This window comes from Macaca nemestrina, chromosome X (genome assembly GCF_043159975.1).
Source record: "Macaca nemestrina isolate mMacNem1 chromosome X, mMacNem.hap1, whole genome shotgun sequence".
NCBI lineage: Eukaryota > Metazoa > Chordata > Mammalia > Primates > Cercopithecidae > Macaca > Macaca nemestrina.
The window spans coordinates 112,762,478-112,779,177 of NC_092145.1; the positions used below are offsets into that span (position 1 = coordinate 112,762,478).

Genomic DNA, 16,700 nt, shown 5'->3' on the forward strand with positions numbered 1-16,700 from the left:
TCGCTTGAGGCCGGGAGTTCGAAACCAGTCTGACCAACATGGCAAAACCTGTCTCTACCAAAAATACAAAAAATTAGCTGGGCCTGGTGGTGCATGCCTGTAGTCCCAACTACTGAGGAGGCTGAGGTGGGAGAATCGCTTGAACCCAGGAGACAGAGGTTGCAGTGAGCTGAGATCATGCCACTGCACTCCAGCCTGGGCAACAGAGCAAGAACCTGTCAAAAAGAAAGAGAGAAAGAGAGAAAGAAACAAAGAAAGAAAGAAAGAAAAGGAAAGAGATATACCAAATAAATACTGACCCAAAAAAGGCTGATATAGTTATATTAATATTAGATAAAATAGGCTGTAAGGGTAAAAAGAAATGCTGTCTATCCTTGCTGTCTCCAATTATTATCCTTCCACTTTCTCTCTGCCCCACTCCAATGAAGATTCTGTCCCTTTCACTATTCAATCGGTTTTTGACAGTCACCAATGACCTTCATGGTGTGAAATCCAATGGTAATTCCTCATCTTACCCGACCTGTCAGCAATTGATAGAATTGATCCCTCTCTTCTTAAAACATACTAATCACTTACCTTCCTAGATTCGATTCTCTTCTTTCTCCTACCTCACACGCCACTCTCACAATCCCATTTGCTGGTTGCTCCTCATCTCTGCCATCTGGAAAAGAGGGAGTGTCACAGAGGTGAGTTCTCAGGCCTCTTCTCTTTGCTCCCTCTATGCACTCCCTAGGTGACAGTATCCAGTCTTGTGACTTTAAGTACGATTTACATACCCAGTACCCTCGGATTTATATTTACAGCTATACCTCTACATCCTGATTCATGGAAAACAGCACACAGACATTTTCCACTTAGATGCCATGCAGGCAATGTCTAACTTAATATCTCAACAACCAAATTCGTCTCCCCACCACCAGCCAAGTCTCCTCCTTCCACAGCGTTTCTACCTAAGGCAATGGAAGCTATGATGTTTTCATTTGCTCATGTCACAAACACTTGGCCCCTTTCTTTTGTGTCATTATTATTATTTTGAGAGAGATGGTTTTGCTCTGTCACCCAGGCTGGTGTGCAGTGGCATGATCAAGACTCACTACAGTCTCAACCGGCCAGGATCAAGCCATTCTCCCACCTCAGCCTCCTGAGTAGCTGGGACCACAAGCATTTGCCACCATACCCTGCTAATTGTTGCCTTTTTTGTAGAGATGGTATCACTCTATGTTGCCCAGGCTGGCCTCGAACTCCTGGCCTCAAGTGATCCTCCTGCCTCAGCCTCCCAAAGTGCTGGGATTACAGGCATGAGCCACCATGCCCAGCCTTATCTCATTCTTCACTTCTTTTTCCCTTATATACCAGCTAACCCATCAGAAAATACCGTCAGTTCTATCTTGAAATTATATCCAGAATCTGACAACTTATTGCCCCCTCCATTGCTGCCACCCTGGTTCAAACCACTATTATCTCTCATCTGGATTTCCTAGCAGTCTCCTAACTGGTCTTCCTGCTTCCGCCCTCATCCCTCTACAGTCAATTTTAAATATGATAGCCATAAGGATTCCTCAAAAACGTAAGTGATATCACTGATATTTCTGATCAAAGCCCTCTAATGCATCCTTACCTCATTGGTAGAAAAAGGCAAAGTCCTTACAATGACTTACAAGGCCTTATCAGATCAAGACCTGCTACATCTCTGATTTCACCTTCTTCCCTTCTTGCCTTTATGTGTTCAACTTTGGGCTCACTGATGCCCTTGCAGTTGCTGGAACATCCCAGGCACAGCTTCAGAGCCTTTGCTCTTTCTCAACTCACATGGCTCTCTTTTCAACTATTCCTTAACTGAGAGGTTTTCCTTGCCTACCCTGTACAGAATAGAAACTCCAACCTCCACACTTTTCTGTGTCCCACTACACGCTCTTCCATTGCACTTGCTCGTTGGTTTATCATCCATCTCCCACCCTACCCCTAACACTCCTGCTACTAGAATGTAAGCACCATGAGATCAAGGACTTTGTCTTAGTCACTACTGTAGATCCATTGCTTTGAATAGTGCCTGGCACAAAGGAATTGTTCAACAAATTGCACATTAGTGAAGAGCATGCACTATGGGGCTAGAAACCCAGCTCAAATCTGGGCTCTACCACTTAGTAGAGTGGCCTCAGTCAAGTTGCCTCATTTTTCTCTGCCTAATCTTCCTCATCTGTAAAATGGGGATCATAATAGGGTTTTTGAGGGTATTCAATGAAATAATACATGGAAAGCCCTTGAAACAGTGCCTGGCAAATACTTTCTTATTACGAATGAATGAAAAGTTATTGTTAGTGCAAAAAGATGATTGCTGCATAAGAATAAAAGGAACAAATATAAAAAAGGGAAAAAGAATAAAAAGAACAACTAACCAGAAAGAAATAAAATGTCTAAACTTTTATTCATTTAGTCGCATTGCCTCAAAAAAATAAAGAAAAAGATATCAGGATTATCTAGAGAATTATTTTAAAAATTTAACAACTCATAGTCATTAGAGAAGATTCTAACATGTCTAGCAGTAAATTACACGTTATGTCTTAAACCATGTGGTCATTATATTGTATATCCTGGGTTCTAAATAATCCTATTTGTATTATCCATAAGCAAATTTGCTTTCAAAGAATATTTGCCAGTAATCTGAAATATTTTACTTTATAAAGTCAAATAATTACTATTTTTGTGTTTGCACAAAAACTAAATTTTAAAAATCATTTGGCAAAATCAAATTTTCAAATGAGTGCACTGGCAGACTTTTTTTAAAGCAATTTTTTGATGAATTAACCAAGTGTTTAGTTTCAAACATAACAAAAACATAAATCAAAATAATAAATCAAAAAATGATTTGTGTATAACCATTACAGATGGCAACATTTTAAAAAGGAAACAAATTATAAATCATTTATAAGGCCATAAATTGAGACATTTGTATACAAATAATGTCCATCAAAGCATTTTCAGAACTTAAACATGTTGAATAGACTAATGAAAACAGAACTAAGATTCTAAAATTCATTAGTTATGAATTTTAAATATTATAAGATAGATAAGGAAAATCTGAGCCAGATATTTGTGGTGACAGGAATTACATTTGGCTGAGTGCAGTGGCTCATGTCTGTAACCCCAACACTCTGGGAAGCTGAGGTGGGAGGATTGCTTGAGGCCAGGAGTTCAAGACCAGCCTGGGCAAGATGGCAAAATCCTGTTTCTAAAAAAAAAAAAAAAATTTCTTAATTAGCCAGGCATGGTGGCACACACTTTTAGTCCTAGCTAATTGAAAGGTAGAGGCAGGACAATCGCTTGAATCCAGGAGGTAGAGGCTGCAGTAAGCTATGATCATGCCACTGCACTCCAGCCCAGGTAACAGAGCAAAATCTTGTCTCAAAAAAAAGGGAATAATATTTAACTTCTATAAAAACAACAACAAAAAAATTCACCTATGTTAATAGGAGAATCATTTTAGACAAAATCATCTTAGAAATAACTGTTTTTTTAAAATTAGCTGAGTGTGGTGGTACGTGCCTATGGCCCAAGCTACTTGGGAGGCTGAGGTGGGAGGACTGCTTGAGCCCAGGTGGTCAAGGCTGCAGTGAGTCAAGATAGCACCACTGCACTCTAGCCTGGGCAACAGAGGGAGACCCTGTCTCTAAAAACAAGAAAAGAAAAGAAAAGGAATGACAACTTTTAACATTAAAGCCTTAAAATTTTTCAGAACATACTAGAATGGGATATGACTTATTCTTTCAGTTGGTTACAGAAAAATAAAACAAAAAAATTATTCCTGTTACCTAATCTAAGGTAACTAAGAAATAAGTAGTGCAGGAACCTTAAAGTAATGTCTATTTATGTAAGTATGAATATATTTTAAACACCATCTGACTACGTTTGTCAAGTTACACCAATGGATTAACCGCAGATGTACATGGTAAGGACGCAATATTTCATCTGCTATGAGGGATACTGTATTAGTCCATTTTCACACAGCTTTAAAGAACTGCCTGAGACTGGGTGATTTACAAAGAAAAGAGGTTTAAATAATTCACAGCTCAGCATGGCTGGGAAGGCCTCAGGAAACTTGCAATCATGGCAGAAGGCAAAGGGGAAGCAAGACACTGTCTTCATGAGGTGGCAGGAAGGAGAAGTGCCAACTAAAAGGGGAAGAGCCCCTTATAAAACCATCAGATCTCGTGAGAACTCACTCACTATCATGAAAACAGCATGGAGGAAACTACCTCCATGATTCAATTCAATTACCTCTACCTGGTCTCTCCCTTGACACGTGGGGATTATGGGGATTATAATTCAAGATAAGATTTGGGTGGGGAACACAAAGCCTAATTAAGAATTAAAGAAAGAGGAAAGAAACATGAAAGGGGGCTCAACAGTCAAGCACAGGTTTATTTTAGAGAAAACAAACCTGATAGGGGCTTCTGGCCAAGTGAGATCAGAGCCCACTCTCTTACAGACTAAGAGTTTTTAAGGATTTAGGGTGGAAGGGTTGATCAGAGGCCTGGACTGCTTCTGTGTCTCTTCTTTTGCTTATCTGGGAGGGAGAGTTGTGTGTCTGTTCACATACATCTTCCTGCAGCTGCAGGCATACCCCCCAGTCTACTTTTAGCTTCCCTATCTTGGTGCACCTGAAGGGAAAGTAATATGCTTAGTAAGGCCCACTGTTTTACTGGTGCCCATTGTATGAGGGTGAAGTTCGGCAGTTACCCAAGAGACTACCTCCCCGCCTCCCTCTGTGCCTGAGCTGTCTTATTTGTGTTTTACTGTCTGCTCTTTTCTGGCTGCTTGTAGTTAGAACAGAAGTGTTTCCTTGAAATTCATGAGGCTAGAAAGGGAGCTGGAACTTAAAGTGGCAGCGTTTGTCCAAGATGATGGTGCTCCTGCTCTGTCATTAACCATATCAGATATTAAAGAAGAAATACATTTTTTTCTAGAAGTGAGAAAAGACTATTAAACAAAAGTGATGGGCAAAAAAGACAGAGAACGTCATCGCTGAAATAAGGGCACCATTAATAGGGAGAGCAATAATAGTACTCATCTATTGCTGCTTCAAACCATTATCTTCTATTGTTGGGAATAACGCAATAACCATTCTTATGTGTCACAATCATCACATATATACAAATACACATGTAAAAATACAGACACTGCATGGTGACTAAGTATGTTTGGAATAAATCAAGAGTCTAAGTCACAACATGCATAAATCGTTTACATCTAAACTGCTAATTCAAGACAGGCAGTGTAGCGTAATGGTTAAGAACATGAATGCTGGAGCCAGATATGTGTTCAAATCCTGCCCCTTAATGGCTTCTTAGATATGGCACAAAAATCACACATAAAGAACTCTTACACTTCGCTAAAACAAAATAAATAAATAACCCAACTAAAAAAATGGGCAAAGGATGGGTGTAGTGGCTCACGCCTGTAATCCCAACACTTTAGGAGGCCGAGGCAGGTGGATCACCTGAGGTCAGGAGTTTGAAGCCAGCCTGGCCAGCCTGGCAAAATCCCACCTCTACTAAAAATACAAAAATTAGCCAGGCATGGTGGTGCATGCCCATAATCCCAGCTACTTGGGAGGCGGAGGCAGGAGAATGGCTTGAACCAGGGAAGCGAAGGTTATAGTAAGCCAAGATTGTGCCACTGCACTCCAGCCTGAGCAGCAGAGCAAGACTCCATCTTAAAAAATAAATAAATAAATAAACTGCTAATTCACACTGGTATACATTTTTGTGAAACATACTAACACTTTTTAAGTGACACAATCAAAACTCTAGTTACAAGAAAGGGAGAGACATCTGGAAAAGTTGACTAAGGAGCTCAGCAATCCTCTCCACAAAACGCAAGACAAAAGTGGACAAAATTGCCAAAAACAACCAGTTAAAGATTCTGAAAATTTACCAAAGTAATATAACAAATTGAGAAGTGGTTATTCAAGAAAATCTAGTGAGGCTTGGAAGCAGAGCAAGATGGCCAAATAGAAGCCTCCACTGAATGTACCCCGACAGGAACACCAAATTGAACAACTATACACACAAAAAAGCACCTTCATAAGAACCAAAAATCAGGTAAGCAATCACATTACTTGGTTTTAATATTATTTTAAGGAAAGACGCACTAAAGAAGGTAGGAAAGACAGTCTTGAATCGCCTACACTATCCCTCCCTCATCAACTGGCAGTGGCCACGTGGTGCAGAGAGAGAATCTGTGTGCTTGGGGAAGGCAGAACACAGTGAATGTGGGACTTTGCATTGGAACTCAGTGCTGCCCTGTCACAGTGAAAAGCAACATGGGGGCAGAACTCAGCCGGCGCCTATGGAGGGAGCATTTAGATGAGCCCTAACCAGAGGACATCCATCCCAGCAATCAAAACCTGAGTTCCAGCAAGCTCTGCCATCACTGGCTAAAATACTCTGGGGTTCCTATTTCTCCACAGGCTCACCAGCATCTACTGTTTCTTGACTTTTTAGTAATCACCATTCTGACTGGCGTGAGATGACATCTCATTGTGGTTTTGATTGCATTTCTCTAATGATCATTGATGTGGAGCTTTTTTTCATATTTTTGTTGGCCACATAAATGTCTTCTTTTGAGAAGTGTCTGTTCATATCCTTTGCCTACTTTCTGATGGGGTTGTTTGTTTTTTCTTGTAAATTTGTTTAAGTTCCTTATAAATTCTGGATATTAGACCATTGTCACATGGGTGGATTGCAAAAATTTTCTCCCATTCTGTAGCTTACCTGTTCACTCTGATAATAGTTCCTTTTGCTGTGCAGAAGCTCTTTAGTTTAATTAGATCCCATTTCTTTGCTGTTGTTGCAACTGCTTTTGGTGTTTTAGTCATGAAGTTTTTGCCCATGCCTATGTTCTGAATGGTATTGCCTAGGTTTTCTTCTAGGGTTTTTATGGCTTCGGCTTTTACATTTAAGTCTTTAATCCATCTTGAGTTAATTTTTGTATAAGGTGTAAGGAAGAGGCCTAATTTCAGTTTTCTACATATGGCTAGGCAGTTTTCCCAGCACCATTTATCAAATAGGAGATCCTTTCCCTATTGGTTGTTTTTGTCAGGTTTGTCGAAGATCAGATTGTTGTAAATGTGTGGTTTTATTTTACACTGTTAGTGGGAATATAAATTAGTTCAACCATTGTGGAAGACAGTATGGCGATTCCTCAAGGATCTAGAACCAGAAATACCATTTGACCCAGAAATCTCATTACTGGGTATATACCCAAAGGAATATAAATCATTCTACTATAAAGACACATGCATGTATATGTTTATTGCAGCACTATTCACAATAGCCAAGTCATAGAACCAACTCAAATGCCCATCAATGATAGACTGGATAAAGGAAATGTGGTACATATACACCATGGAATACTATGTAGCCATAAAAAGGAATGAGATCATGTCCTTTGCAGGGACATGGATGCAGTTGGAAGCCATTATCTTCAGCAAACTAACATAGGAACAGAAAACCAAACACTGAATGTTCTCACTCATAAGTGGGAATTAAACAATGAGAACACATGGACACAGGGAGGGGAACATCACACACCAGGGCCTGTCGGGGGGTGGGGGGTGAAGGGAGGGAACTTAGAGGACAGGTCAATAGGTGCAGCAAACCACCATGTCACATTTATACCTATGTAACAAACCTGCACATTCTGCACACGCATCTTGGAACTTAAAGCAAAATAAAAAATAAAAATAAAAACTCTAGGGTTTTAAATAAACTTGAAAGTCAGTCTAGGCCACAAGGACTGCAATTCCTAGGCAAATCCTGGTGCTGTTTTGAGCTTAGAGCCAGTGGACTTGGGGTGCATGTGACCTAGTGAGACAGCAGCTGGGGTGGCCAAGGGAGTGCTTGTGTCACCCCTCTTCTAACCCCAGGCAGCACAGCTTGCAGCTCTGGGAGAGACTCTTACCCTCTGCTTAGAGAGAGGAGAGGGAAGAGTTAAAGGGACTTTGTCTTGCAACTTGGATACCAGCTCAGCCACAGTAGAATAGGGTACCAGGCAGAATTCTGAGGCCCCCATTCCAGGCCCTAGCTTCCAGGCATTTTAGACACACCCTAGGCCAGAAAGGAACCTGCTGCCTTCAAGGGAAGGATCCAGTCCTGGCAGGAGTCATCACCTACTGACTAAAGAGCCATTAGGCCCTGAATACTTAGAGGTGATAGCCAGGCACTACTCACCATGGGCATTGGGTGAGATTCAGAGCCATGCTGGCATCAGGTGTGACCCAGCACATTCCCAGCTGTGGTGGCTATGGGGAGAGACTCCTTCTGCTTGAGGAAAGGAGAGAGAAGAGTGAAGGGGACTTTGTCTTACAGCTTGGGTACCAGCTTAGCCACAGTGGGGTAGAGCACCAACTAAGTTCCTGGGGTCCCCGATTCCAGGCCTTGGCTCCTTGACCTGCCCTGGGCCAGAGGGGAGCCCACTGCCCTGAAGGAAGAGACTCAGGACTGGCAGCATTCACAACAAACTGACTGACAAGCCCTTGGGCCTCAAATGAACATCAACAGTAGCCAGGCAGTAGCTTCCACAAGCCTAGAGTGGTGGTAGCCACAGGGAGAGACTTCCTTGCTTGAAGAAAGGGGAAGCATGAGTAGGAAGGACTTTGTCTTATGGCTTGGGTGCCAGCTCCACCACAGTAGACTAGAGCACCAGGTTGATTCCTAAGGTTCCTGACTCCAGGCCATGGCTCCTGGATGGCATCTCTGAACCTGCCTGGGGCCTGAGGGAACGCGCCACCCAGAAGGAAATATATAAGCCTGGCTGGATTCACTGCCTGCTGACTGTAGAGCCCTTGGGCCTTGAGTGAACATAGGCGGTACCCAGGCAATGGACACCATGGACCTTGGGCAAGACCCAGTGCTGTGCTGGCTTTGGGTCCGACCCAGCGCAGTCCTAGTTGTCGTAAACACAGAGGTGCTTGTGTCACCCCTCCCCCAGCTACAAGCAGCTCAGCACAGACAGAGACTTCATTTGTTTGGTACCTCTACCATTCTGCAAAAGTCACAGCATTACTGAGCTCAGGGTGCTCTCTAATGCAGCTATGACTGCAGTGACCAAAGACTTAGATCACAAAACCCAAGTTCCTTCGAATACTTGGAAAGCCTTCCCAAAAAGGACAGGTATAAACAAGTCCAGGCTGCAAAGATGACAATAAATACCTAACTTTTCAATGCCCAGATACCAGTGAACATCCTCAAGCATTAAGGCCATCCAGAAAAACATGACCTCACCAAATGAACTAAATAAGGCACCAGGAACCAATCCTGGAGAGGCAGAGATATATGACCTTTCAGACAGATAATTCAAAATAGCTGTTTTGAGGAAGCTCAACAAAATTCAAGGTAACACAGAGAAGGAATTTAAAATTCTATCAGATAACTTTAACAAAGAGATTGAAATAAAAAGAATCAAGCAGAAATTCTGGAGATGAAAAATGCAATTAACATACTGAAGAATGCATCAGAGTCACTTAAAAGCAGAATTGATCAAGCAGAAAAAAGAATTAGTGAGCTCGAAGACAGGCTATTTGAAAATACACAGTCAGAGGAAACAAAAAACCTTACAGGCCAGGAGAGAGTGGCATGACATATTTAAAGTGTTGAAGGAAAAACATCTTTTACCCTAGAACAGTATATCCAGTAAAAATATCCTTCAAACATGAAGGTGCAAAACTCACTGGTAATAAGTAAACAGAAAAACACAGAATAGTATAACAATGTAACAGCAGTATGTAAACTACTCCTATCTTGAGTAGAAAGACTAAAAGATAAACCTATCAAAAATAATAATACCACAACTTTTCAAGATACAGACAGTATAATAAGCTATAAATAGAAACAACAAAAAGTTTAAAAGCTGGGGAATGAAGTTAAAGTGTAGCATTTTATTACTTTTTGCTTCAATTGTTGGTTATGACAAAAACCATATGATCATTTCAACTGATGATAAAAAGCATTTGATAAAATTCAACCTCCCTTCATGACAAAAACCCTCAAAAAACTGGGTATAGAAGGAACATACCTCAATATAATAAAAGCCATATGTGGCAGAACCACACCTAGTATCATACCGAATGGAGAAAAACTGAAAGCTTGTCCTCTAAGATCTGGAACAAGACAAGGATCACCACTTTCACCACTGTTATTCAACATAGTCCTGGGAGTCCTAACTAGAGCAATCAGACAAGAAAAAGAAATAAAGGGCATCTGAATTGGAAAGGAAGTCAAATTATTCTTGTTTGCAGATGATATGATCTTACAGTTAGAAAAGCCTAAAGACTCCACCAAAAAAAACTACTAGAACTAATAAACAAATTCAGTCAAGTTGTAGAATACAAAATCAACATACAGAAATCAATAACATTTCTATATGTCAACAACAAACCATCTGAAAAAGAAGTCAGCAAAGTAAACCCATTTACAATACCTACAAATAAAATAAAATACCTAGGAATAAACTTAGCCAAAGAAGTGAAATATCTCTGCAATAAAACTGTAAAAGAAATTGAAGAGGACACAAAAAAATGGAGACATATTCCATATTCAGGGACTGGAAGAATCAATATTGTTAAAATGACCATACTACTCAAAGCAATCTACAGATTCAAAGCAACCCCTGTCAAAATACCAATGACATTCTTCACAGAAATAGAAAACATAATCCTAAGCCTGGGCAAACATGATGAAACCCATCTCTACCCAATATATATATTTTAAATTAGCCAGGCATGGTGGTGCATGCCTGTAGTCCCAGCTACTCAAGAAGCCGAGATGGGAGGATTGTTTGAGTTTAGGAGGCCAAGGCTGCAGCAAGCCAAGATCAAGCCATTGCACTCCCACTTGGGTGACAGAGTGAGACCCTGTATGAAAGAAAGAAAAGAAAAAAGAAAGAGAGAGGGAAAGAAAGAAAATCTGTATATTAAAGAGATATCTGCACTCCTATATTTACTGCAGCACTGTTTACAATAGCCAAGATTTGAAAGCAGCCTAAGAGTCCATCAACAGATGAATGGATAAAGGAAATGTGGTACATATACACAATGGAGTGCTATTCAGCCCCAAAAACGAATGAGATCCTGTCATTTGCAACAACATGGATGGAACTGGAAGATATTCAGTGAAATAAGACAGGCACAAAAAGACACACTTCACATGTTCTCACTTATTTGTGGGAGCTAAAAATTAATGCAATTGGACTCATGGAGATAGAGAATAGAATGATGGTTACCAGAGGCCAGGAAGGGTAGTGGGGTTGCAGGAGAAGTGGGGATGGCTAATGTGTACAAAAATATAATTAGATAGGATGAATAAGATCTAGTATTTGATAGCACAACAGGGTGACTACAGTCAACAATAATTTATTGTACATTTCAAAATAACTGAGACTATAATTGGATTGTTTGTACACAAAGAAAGCCTAAATGATTGAGGTGATGGATACCCCATTTACCCTGATGTGATTTTTATACAGTGTATGCCTGTATCAAAATGTGTCATGTACCCCATAAATATATACATCTCTGTACCCACAAAAAAGAAAATATTTCTAAAAATCAATATATTAAGTGTTCTGACAAGCTCTGATAGGAAAAAGTAAAAGAAAATCTACTGAATCTCAGATCTCAGTAAGAACAGTAGGTGCCTGTGGTGTTTTAATCTAGAGCTGTTACTATCCCCTCCAGCTCTGAGGCACAGAAGCTCCACCAAGAAAGGACAGATTCAAAGAACCAGCAGCTCTGCTGCAGGAGAGGGCTGACTTTATTTAGAGCAGTGAGGAAAATTCTATGCACAGGAGCAACATTTAAAACAACAGTGATCTCAGGCTGAGGCAGAAGAATCGCTGGAGCCCAGGAGGCGGAGGTTGCAGTGAGCCGAGATTGTGCCAGTGCACTCCAGCCTGAGCGACAGAGACTTAATCTCAAAATAAAAAAAAATAAAATAAAACAAAACAAAACAACACAACACAACAGTGATCTCAGGCGGGGCGCGGTGGCTCACACCTGTAATCCCAGCACTTTGGGATGCCAAGCGGAGGTGGATCACTTGAGGTCAGGAGTTCAAGACCAGCCTGACCAACATAGTAAAACCCTGTCTCTACTAAAAATACAAAAATTAGCCAGGTGTGGAGGAGCATGCCTGTAATCCCAGATACTCAGGAGGCTGAGGCACGAGAATTGCTTGAACCCAGGAGGCTGAGGTTGCAGTGATCTGAGATTGCGCCACTGCACTCCAGCCCAGGCAACAGAGTCAGACTCTGTCTTAAAACAAACAAACAAACAATAAAACAACAGTGATCTCAGTGGCTAATAACCAGGAAAGGTCAATATCAGAGACATTCTGAGGTCTTGATACTGACTGGGGTAAGTAATAAATCAACAGTTCAGTAATAAATTTAACAGGGAGATCCAGGGAATGAGACAGACAAAAAAGGCCTTGATAAGATCCTACTTATCCCAAGTGGGCTGGAAGACTGTACATGAACAAATCTGCATGCATGTTCAGGAGAAAATGGAGAGGGCCTGCTACGGTCTGAATGTGTCTCCCAACATTCGTAGGTTGGAACTTAATCCCTAATGTAGCAGTATTAAGAGGTGTGGCCTTTGGAAGATGATTAGTTCATGAGGGCTCTGCCATTATAAAATTTCCAAATGAAAATTTTAGAACTGAAAAATACTGTCAACTAAAGAAAAAAATCAGGCTTTTAAAGAATTAAAGTTAATTTTTTTTTTTTTTTTGAGACAGGGTCTCTGTCGCCCAGGCTGGAGTGCAGTGGCACAATGTTGGCTCACTGCAGACAGACTCCATCTCCTGGGCTGAAGCGATCCTCCCACCTCAGCCTTCCAAGTAGCTGGGACTAGAGGTATGTGCCACTGCACCCGGCTAATTTTTGTATTTTTGTGGAGACGGGGTTTGGCCATGTTGCCTAGGCTGGCCTTGAACTTCTGAGCTCAAGCGATCCGCTCGCCTCAGCCTCCCAAAGTGCTGGGATTACAGGTGCAAGCCACCGTGCCCGGCCTAAATTAATTTTATTCAGAACTCTTACTGAAGATTGCAACCGGGAAGAGTCTTTCAGAGAGTTTCTGTTAAACTGCTCCAACTGTTTTAGGCCACAGTTTATACACAGATGGTGGCAGCTCTGTATGTAGCTTAGAAGTTACATCAAATGTGCTCAGAAGTTACATTAGAGCAAAGTCACATTAAGGCTTGAGTATGAGGGCACATCTGGTTGTAGATTACAGAGGCCTAATTATTAATCCTGTCAGACGTTATCTTCTGTCTAGGAAGAGGCAAGGATTGGGATAGCTGAACTTATCTTTTCTAAAACTGCCACGATTCACGTAAGAGACGCAGCAGGCTGTCCTCCATCCTGCTGATCATCTTCAGAACATTCTTCCAGCGGGTGGTGCTGAGTCACTGAGACAGGGGCTTTGTAAAATTCTACTGATAAGGGATTTTGTGAAATTCTGCTGGTAAGCAGAATGAGCAAACATAGCTTCTTACATATGGTACTTTGTCTCACAATAACTGAATCTAAAGCTCAATGAATGGGTTCAAAGGCAGAATGAAGAGGACACAAGAAAGAATCACAAACCATGAAGATAGAACAATAGAAATTACTCCAAACAACAGAGAAAAGTAGACTGAAAACCAATGAATAGAGCCTCAGGGACCAGTGGAACCAAAAATTCAATCATTTGTGTCATCAAAGTCCAGGAAAGAGAGAAGAAAGAGGAAAGAGCTGAAAAAGTATTCAAAGAAACAATGTCTGAAATTTTGCCATATTTGGCTAAAAATATAAACCTGTTGAATATAAACAGATTCAAAAGGCTGAGCAAACCCTAAACAGGATAAACGTAAAGAAATCCATGCTGAGGCACATCAGAGTCAAACTTTTGAAAACTAAAGTCAAAGAAAATTTCTTTTTCTTTTTTTTTTCTTTTCTTTTTTCTTTTTTTTTTTTTGAGACAGAGTCTTGCTCTGTTGCCCAGGTTGTTGGAGTGCAGGTGCACTATCTCGGCTCACTGCAACCTCTGTCTCCCAGGTTCCAGCGATTCTCCTGCATCAGCCTCCTGAGTAGCTGGGATTACAGGCAGGTGTCTCCACGTCCAGCTAATTTTTGTATTTTTAGCAGAGATGGGAATTTCACCATATTGGCCAGTCTGGTCTCGAACTCCTGACCTCAAGTGCTCTGCCCACCTCAGCCTCCCAAAATCCTGGGATTACAAGCCATTATGCCTGGCCTAAAGACAAATAAAAATTCTTGAAAGCAGGAAGAAACGACATCTTATCTACATAAGAAAAATAATTTTAATGACAGTGAATTTCTCATCGGAAAACATGGAGGCCAGAAGGAAGTGGCACAACAGTTTTCAAGAGATGACATAAAAGTAATACCAACCAAGAATTCTTTAGCTGGCAGAAATGTCCTTAGGAATGACGGTGAGATCAAGATATTCTCAGATGAAGGAAAACTAAGAGAATGTGTTACCAGTGCCAGGACCACCTAGCACAGTGGTGAAGAATGTGAGCTCTGGCATCTGAGAATGTGTTACCAGCAGACTTACCTTGAAAGAATGGCTAAAGAAAATCCTTACAACAGAAAGACAATGATATAAGAAGGAATCTTGGAACATCAGAAAGGAAACAACAATAAAAGGAGCAAAAATATCAGTAAATAGACTTTATTCTCCCTCTCAAGTTTACTAAATGGTGCTTGATGGTTGAAGTATAAATTATAACATTGAGATAATTCTCAATATATAGAGAGGAAATATTTATTTAACATTTAATAAGGGGGGAGGAAAAGGGACTTAAAAGGAGTAAGGACTTTACATTTTATTGAAATTGGTAAGAGAAATAAACAAAATGTGGTATATATGCACAAGGGACTATCATTCAGCCATGGAAAGGAATAAAGTACTAATAAGTGTTATAACATGGACAAATGAACCTTTAAAACATTATGCTAAGTGAAAGAAGCCAGGCATAAAAGGCCATATAGTGTACATGATTCTATTTATTGAAATGTGCAGAATACACAGATTTATACAGATGAAATTAAATTTGTGGTTGCTTAGGGCTGGGGTGGGGAGAGCACACTGAGGAGTGGGCACAGTTCTATTTGGGGTGATGAAAATACTCTAGATTGCTGGGCGCGGCGGCTCATGCCTGTAATCCCAGCACTTTGGGAGGCCGAGGTGGGCAGATCGATTGAGCTCAGGAGTTCAAGACCTGCCTGGGTAAGATAGCGGAGCTCCATCTCTACAAAAAATACAAAACTTAGTTGGCGTGGTGGCACATGCCTATAGTCCCTGCTACTTGAGGGGGTGAGGCAGGGAGGATCGCTTGTGTTCGAGAGGTTGAGGCTATAGTGAGCCAAGATCCTACCACTGCACTCCAGCCTGGGTGACAGCGTGAGACCCTGTCTCAAAAACAAAAACAATTATTAAAAAAATAAAGTTAGATTGTGGTGATGTTCGTACAACTCTGCGAATATATTAAAAACTGCCGAACTGTATACGTCAAATGTGTGGGTTTTATTGTATGTGAATTGCATCTCAGTAAAGCTATTTTTTAAAAACAGATCACAGATTTAAATGTCTAACATAAAATTTAAAAACTTTAAAAATAAAACACAGGAGAACGTCTTTGGGAGCTAGGGCTTGTGAAGAGTTCTTAGACACAGCAACAAAAGCAGGATCCAAAAAAATGTTTTTAAATCAATAAACTAGACTTCAAAATTAAACACGTTTGCTCTAACAAAGACCTTGTTAAGAGGAAAAAAAGACAAACTACTGCCTGGGAGGAAATATTTGCAAACCACATATCTAACAAAGAACTCATATCTAGAGTATGTAAGGAACTCTCAAAAGTCAAGTTTTTTTTTGTTTGTTTTTTTGTTTTTTTAAGCAATCCATTTGGAAAATGAGCAAAGAATGTGAAGAGACATTTCGCCATAAAGGACATGTAGATGACAAATAAGCACATGGCAAGATGTTCTACATCATTAGCTATCAGGGAAATGCAGCCTCCCCTGGGCCTTAGTCATTTCTTGCTCTTCTTGGGAAAAGGCAAAGACAGAGACCTATGAGTCAGAACTGGGGGCAGGAAGTTGGATGGAAAGGAGAGAAGATGCAAATGCAGACATAAGAGACACAATCCATCTCACATCTTGGAGCTGGAAACAGGCTATGTCTCTCCTATCTCCTAGAAGCACCAGCCTGAAAATGCACACCCATAAGCCAGGTTAAGAGGCTGCCAGCGGAAGCCAGGGAGACCCACCTGGTTAGAGCCCCAACCTCTATATTGGTGACATTGTACAGAGCAGGGGTTGGCAAACCTTTTCTGTAAAAGGCCAGATAGTAAATACTTTAGGATATCCATACCATGTGGTCTCTTTGGCAACTACTCAACTCTGCCCTTATAGCATGAAAGCAGTAAGAGACAATATGTAAACGAATGAGTAAGATTTGTGTTCCAAGAAAATTTTATTAATGGACACTAAAATGCAAATGTCATATAATTTTGATGTGTCACAAAATATTCTTTTTACTTTTCTCAAGTCCTTTAAAGATGTAAATAGTATTCCTAGTTTGCAGGCTATAGGAAGCTGTAAAGGGTCAGCAAACCAGGGGCTATAATTTGCTG

The 16,700-nt window shown here is 40.7% G+C and overlaps 1 long non-coding RNA gene across 8 annotated transcripts in view; it reads right to left on the bottom strand.

Annotated features, from left to right (window-relative positions):
* LOC139360800 (uncharacterized) overlaps nucleotides 1-16,700 on the bottom strand; it is a 35,718-nt gene that overhangs the window by 15,543 nt on the left and 3,475 nt on the right. For all 8 annotated transcript variants that reach the window (XR_011618307.1, XR_011618304.1, XR_011618309.1 and 5 more), the window contains exon 2: nucleotides 577-661. This is a non-coding gene — a long non-coding RNA (uncharacterized lncRNA). The remainder of the gene's footprint in view (nucleotides 1-576; nucleotides 662-16,700) is intronic.